Source organism: Anser anser (genome assembly GCF_964211835.1).
Source record: "Anser anser genome assembly, chromosome: 22".
Classification (NCBI taxonomy): Eukaryota; Metazoa; Chordata; class Aves; order Anseriformes; family Anatidae; genus Anser; species Anser anser.
In genome coordinates this window covers 5,810,072-5,816,843 of record NC_139743.1, presented here as the reverse complement: position 1 = coordinate 5,816,843, position 6,772 = coordinate 5,810,072, and the positions used below count along the sequence as shown (strand labels likewise).

The 6,772-nt window shown below is 45.0% G+C and overlaps 1 long non-coding RNA gene across 1 annotated transcript; it reads right to left on the bottom strand.

Moving 5' to 3' along the window:
* Window positions 1–2,963: 2,963 nt before the first annotated feature.
* LOC310885401 lies at window positions 2,964–5,336 on the bottom strand. Its single transcript, XR_014574787.1, has 2 exons — window positions 4,485–5,336; window positions 2,964–4,351 (listed from the first exon to the last, which is right to left on the bottom strand). It is a non-coding gene; the product is annotated as an uncharacterized lncRNA (long non-coding RNA).
* Window positions 5,337–6,772: the final 1,436 nt, after the last annotated feature.

The window sequence follows — 6,772 nt, the reverse complement described above, 5'->3', positions numbered from 1 at the left end:
TTGTCTCCTATGCAGTGCTGCAGATTCACTTGCTTCGGAGCTTGCATTTAGTGATTAGAACTTTATAATTTTCTCCTCTACTGGTAATGCCCTCACACTGTCATTTGGAGCTGAAAGGAAAGCGCACTGCCAGCTCTGGCCCCACTGGGTGCCGTGATAATACTCTTAGGAGCGAGACTGTCATTAGATTAAGTGGAAGATACCGGTAGAGTTGCTCTTGATGGCCAGCCTCTCTTTTCTCCACATGATGCTCGGAGTCCGACTCTACTTTTCCTTTCAGATTTCCATATTGTCCCTCCTTTATGCCTTGTCAGGAGCATTAGTCACAGCTATCCATCTGCATCGTGCGTCGCGGCTGAGACAAAGCCCGTGGGACGTGTGGCTGCTCAGCACCCTCACCCCGCGTAGCTCGGGGTTTGGGTCCCTCGTGTGAACAGCAAGCACTGGGGCAGGGAATCAGCATTTGGCCCTCCATGCGCCCTGCATGACGATATTTATCCTGGGTGGGGTGGCACCCAGGTGGTGGGACGTTGGCTGTGCTGGGACCACGCTCAGCTCTGGCGTGGAAACGCGCTGGGGCTGACCAAAGGACTCGCTTCTCTCGTTTTTGCTGGTAAAAAGTGAAGATGATGCTCATTAGGGCAGTGTGGGCTCCCCTTCTGGAGTTTTACCTTTAGTAAAAGCCCTCAGCTGGGCCTGAAAGCGGGGTGACGCTCTGGGGCTCGCCCCAAGACACAGCCCGTGGCGTTGGCTTTTCCCATACATGATGCCGGTGGATTTGTAGATGACCGGGTTCCTCACGTGAGGCTCGAAATCCTCATCTCGTGAAATGCGGTGCACACGACGAGCAAAAGGCGGATGCTGAACGATTGTCCCGAGCTGTCTGTCAGTGGGAGAGGATTTGAGACTGTCAGAGACGGAAGGGGGGCTTCCAGAAAGAGATTTCCTGCACCCAAATAACAAGGAACAGGGAAAAAAAAAAGTTGAATTTTGTCCCAGCCGAGGACTGAGGAATGGATGGTGCTGTGCAGCAACCATCACCTTCCCTGAGCGGGTCAGGCTTGATTTAATCCCCCCCTCCCTCAAAGCAGAAGGTGAACAAACCATCCCTAAACGTGCGGTTCAGGAACACACACACCAGAGACTGGAGGGGGAAAAAAAAAAAAAAAAAAAGGTTGTTTCATATGGATATCTGACCCCACTGCGCTGGGAGAATGAGGCAGTCTGCGGCCCCGAGCGTCTGGTGGCAGGGAGTGGGTCCCACATTGTTGGCTCTGGCAGGGTTTCAGACATCTGCCAGGGGACAGGGATTTTGTTGGGAGAGGTGGGAGAGCGAGGGGAGCGAGAGAGAGACGCAAGCAAGCGCGGGGAGGCTTGCAGCTTTCTCTATATGCCCGGATAACGCTTCCTCTTTAAAATTCCCTTACTAAGCTCGGCTCCTATATTTTATATTCGGAACGAAGGTTCCCGCCCCCCCGGCCCTCCCCACCCACCGCCACCCTCTCTGCCTTTAACTTGGGGAGTTAGGAGCTGCTATATCCACCCCGCGTGCTTTGCCAGGCAGCCCGTTTAAGGCCAAGATTAATGCAGTGCATTGGTGCAATCATGCCGCAGTGCTGCGTGATCGGAATACGAGATGGAATATAGGGGGAAAGGCCAGAAATGTGCCTCTGTGCTGAGTTTACACAAGTCTCCTTAGCAACTTGTCTGATTTTTTTTGTTTTGTTTTGTTTTCTATGTGGGGTGTGTGCGTGTGTGTCTGTGTGCGGGAGCACTGTCCCAAATCGCCAGTGAATAAAACATTCCCTGAGTTTTTAAATAGCTCCGCTTGTTGGGCTTGTTGTTGTTTTTCCTTCTCCCTTTCCTTTTGTTAAATTAGTGGCTTCGCTTATTTATCTATCTGTTTATTTATTTATTTATTTATTTTTCCTGGAGGGAGGAGGGCACGGGGCGGGGGACGGGGGGGACACCGAGCGAAGGGTGGCAGTGGGGCTGGGGGTGGGGGCACCGCAGTACTTTTCATTGTGACTTCGAGAGAGTTGGTTCCTTTCCAGTTGTTCACATCTCAGCATGTGGAATTAGTGTGCTTTCTCCCGATTTGCCACAGAATTGGCAGTAGACTGACGCTGTTAGTCATTTGAATTGTATTTGGATCCGGGCTGATTTTTTTTTTTTTTTCGTATTTATTTATTTCAAAACAATTTCTTTTATTTTGAAAATATGCACGATGTATTTTATAGCCTATAAAATGGAGGAAAGGGGAAAAAAAAAAAAAAGAAAAGGGTGAGAGGATTGTGGCACGACTGTCCCCTGAGCCATCCCTTTATTCCCCTCCCCGTCCAATTTTTTTTAGTTGCCTCCTGAAGAACCCCCTCCCTCCCTCCCCGTAGGAGGGAGTGGCCTTTTAGTGATCAAGGTACGTTGGATTTTTTTTTTCCCCAGTTTGTGCGATACTTTATTAATAGCGTGGGGCAAAGAGAAAGGCTGGAGGGTGGGGAGAGCAGGGGAGGAGGTGACGGCGGGTGGAGAGAGAGGAAAGAGTTATCCTCGAAGTACTGTACCTTGAAATAACTCGAGGGAAAATAGTTGCTGCCTCACTTGAGCTGCTTTCCAAACCTTTCTGGGCGCTTTTACTTTTTCTTTTCCTTCTATTTTTTTTTTTTTAAAGCTTTCCGGGGGGAGGGGAGATGGGGGGGCGAGAGGGAAGAAAAAAAAAAAAAAAGAAACTGAGCCAAAAAAATTTTGAAGGCTTGATGTTGGCTTCTATACAAACAGATGTTGCCTGTCATTCCGCTGTTAAGCAGGCAGCAGATTGGAGCAAGCAGCAGCAGTTCAGGGGGAACTGCAGCAGAACTGGAGAGTGGGAGATCTGTAGATAGAGAAATACCTTTTTGTTGTCATTCTGCACATAAATATTTTTTTCCCTTGGAATTATCTCTAATTACGACATGTCTCTTTTCATATTTTTTTTGCTTTATTTTATTTTTATTTTTTTTAAGTGGGCAAAACAAACCCAAAGCAAAACGGAAAAGCACTAGGAACTCTCACCTAAATTTTTACCAAAACAGCTATCTTTCGGGCTGGTTTGGAGAGCTTTTCGGTTTGCTGTTTTGTTCTTTTCCACATAGGCGAACATGTGTAGGAAAGGGGGTTCTATTGGAAATGCTTAAGGCATTCTCGGTAAGTGAATGTTTACAATGAATTAGGACAGGGATTCTGTTGTTTTTCTTGCTGCGAGCCCTGTTTCTGTTGGGTTTGCCCCGGAGTTGTTGCTGGATGTGGAATTGTGAGGGTTGAAGGCCTTTCTGTCTCCTTTCCAAGTTTTAGCAGCGCTGTAAGAACACGAATCACGCTGTTTATACAGTAGAAGTTCTAACGAAGCACCGATACGCTCCATATCGCGGCTCTTTTGTCTTCTGTATGCGCTCGTGGGTTTAATCCCCCTGGTTTTTTATGCTCTTGTTTTTTATTCCCTCTTTTTGTTTTTAATTTCTGCCTTCTGCTTTAATCGTAGTGCGCTTGGGAGGGGAGAGCAAATAGCAAAACACGGCGAGCGTTGAGCCGAAAGAGTTAAAAGTTTCTTGGCACAGGAGCAGCAGTTTAGCAACAGATCAATTCATTTAAATGAAAGAAATCACAGACCAAGCCATCTGATTTTGAAATTTCACATCTTATGCTTCCACTTTAGAACAAAGCTTCTGTTTTTCTTTCGCTCTTATTAATTCACGCTGCTTTTGTTGAAGACTGTTGGTTTTCATAGGAACTTTAGGTTGTCTGTAGTCTGTCTCTTTCCCTCTTAAAATATGAAATCCGGGGGTGTATCCATCCTCTGCTAGTTGCAGTTAGTTCTGCTGTAAAGCCAGCCATAAACCTCTGCACATATAACAGCTGGTGTCAGAGCTGTTTTCACCCTCGATTACTGTATGTTTGAAACAGCTTCCATTTTCTGCCTTGCAGGCTGTACAAACAGTCACCTATGTGCTGTGAAAAATAGTCCTCTTCAGCCTCTCTGACTGTCCTGCGGGCTTTTTGAGCCTATAGGGCTGGCTCTGTGGGTACTCACGGCACCATGTAGGAGGGGGGGATTTTCTTGACCCAGATAAGAAGTATTTGCCCCTCCAACATCTGTATCAAGCAGCAGTTGTTCAGACTGGCTGCGTGTGTGCCTGAACGCGGTCCCGCAGATGGAAGAGTTGTATCCCTCTATACCTTACCACGTACATCACCCGTAAGCCACCGTAACACTTTTAATGGCTAGTTAAAGTCTGAGAAGGATCACAAGCAACTTTCTGCGGCTGTTTGTTCAGTTAAATGCATTCGAGCTTTGGTACCAGTCCCGGTAGTTTTGTTCCTACATCAAGTAAAATTAAATAAATAAATTCATACAGAGAGAAGTTAGGGATTTTTAAAATCTATCCCCGTCTTCCTTTTACATGACCTCCTTTAAAAAAAAAAATACAAAAAATAAAAAACGACTTGCTTACGATAAATGAAAGTGCTTGGTGCAAGGATTCGCAGCCCCGTACTGAATTTTGATGGAAGCTTTTGCGCCGTGATGCTGAGCCTCTTCACGGTGGCATTGCGTCAAAGGAGAGGCCGTGGCGTTGGGGCATGGGCGAGCTCCTATCAGAGGGAAGCAGCGAAAGGGTGGGGAAGGCGTCCGTGTGCGGGGGGAATCCTTTTGTTCGGCTGCTCCCCAACCTCTGCTTCCCTGCACCCCCTGGAAGAAATCCTCAGTGAGGAAGAATAGTCTTAAGCCGCAGAAAGTGGATTTAGAAAAGTGGGTGGTGGGGGGGGGGGGGGGGGGAGAAGTATCAACCTCCACCTCTAGCGCGGCTATGGTTGGTCGTAGATCTGGACGCTTTTATTATTTCCTGCTCTTACACTAAGATCCCAACTGCGTGTAGGGAAACGGCAGGATTCGGAGCGTGAGTCCGTCCCCCCCAATATTGGAAATATTTCTGTGGGTGTCGTTGTGGTTACATCACCGCGCGCTCCTTCCTCATCTCCATTCTTGTGCAAAATTCAAATAATTCCCCCCCCTCCCCGATAGCAGCTGTGCATGGTTTTTTAAGTCGGTCTTTAACGTTGCGAAAGGAACAATAAAATGAAAGGCAAAACCGGCATCTTAAAACTTGGCAAGTGAAAGCAGCTTGGACTGGCAGCCAAGAATCCTGCTGTGGTGCAAAAAGAATAGCATCCACGAAGCCACCACAATCCGGGGTTTCTCTTCTTTTAACAATCGCATCGGCAGAGAGAAATAATTATTCCTTGTATCAGTGTTAAAAGAGTCAAAAAGCTTAAAATGCTTGCTTGGTGAACCTTCTCAAAAGCAGGTAACGATCCTCCTATTTGATTCTGTTTTATCAGACTTTAATTGGATAAGGATCTATATACGATAACTAATCGGTTTAAGAAGTTGATGCGTGTTACTAACTAGCAGGGGATGCATTTGCTGCTGCAACTTCCACGTTGCTTTATTTTTCTTAATCGCTTTGGTGCTGATAGAATTGGCAAACTTCGTAAATGCTTGTGTTATAAGAAATGTTTTATTTCCAGGGATTTAACTCATTGTGTGTGGGAGGGCAGGAGCGGATCGATCCAAGGTGTAACATGGAAAATAAGCTTAAAAAAATAATAATAATTAAAATTGGGAAGTCGGGGGGAGGGGGGGGAGTAATTTCTCTTTTAGGACCTTGTCTGTTCCTTTTGCTTCTAAAGCTGTAGCCTCTGGGTATATAAAGGTAGGACCCATTTCTTGAAAATTTGCCATGAAAATATCCCTAAATGTTTTGTCTTCCAGAATACTTTCCTTGAAGACTTGGGCCTAGCAATATGGCAGCGCACGTTCGATAAGAAATCTTGTAAAGTGCTGCTTCTGAGGTAATTTGGTTTCTCGTAGATCCTCCAGTCAGTATCTTTCTTTTTCTTATAACGTCTTCTTATTTTAAGTATGGAAATCTGTTGATACAGGTCTTTATACCTAAGATAGAGTGTGTGTGTGCATAAATATATATGAATATATATGAATATATATTTATAGGCCTGAATAGACTGGAGGGGAGGGAGGGTGGTAAGGGAAAAGAATGGGAATTATTTAGTGGTCGTGTTTCTTATTTGACTTATTTTCGTGGCAGAAGTATGAAATGGCTGCAAACAGCTTTTTACTCAGGCACACAATGCATTCCATAATGATCGATTTTCCTGGACAGGGCATTTATGCTTTGTGGTTTGCAAGAATACCACCCACAGACCAAAACCAATGTTATGTCTTTAGAGACTTTATTTCTACATGTTTCCTTCTATATTCCTCTGGCTACAAATCCAGAAAATGCCAGTCTTATACTGGCTTAATACTAAAGAAAGGTGTATTACTTTTTTTTTTTTTGGGTGCCCCAGGTTCTAGAACCAAAGCCTTGTTGCTCCTGTGATCGTCGACATGTTATGAAATTAATAGTAAAGCAGAGAGTCCTTGGCATAAAGATATCACAGTCCTTCATGTAAAGAATATGATCCTTAATGTACAGGTTGAGGCTTTTTTTTTGTAATCTTAGCATTCTAGTCAAATGCAGTGTGAAGACGATTGATTTGTTTGCCTATCATAGATTTTCTGCCACTGTGTGTATGTTCATCAGGTTTTCAAAAGGTACAATAACAGTATGGGGAATGTACAATAATCAATGTGGGGAATTGTTTCAAAACCCAGCTCTTGTATAGTCTCCTTCAACCCCCCCAAATATATTCGATGTAAGTGAAATATTTTTTTATAAAA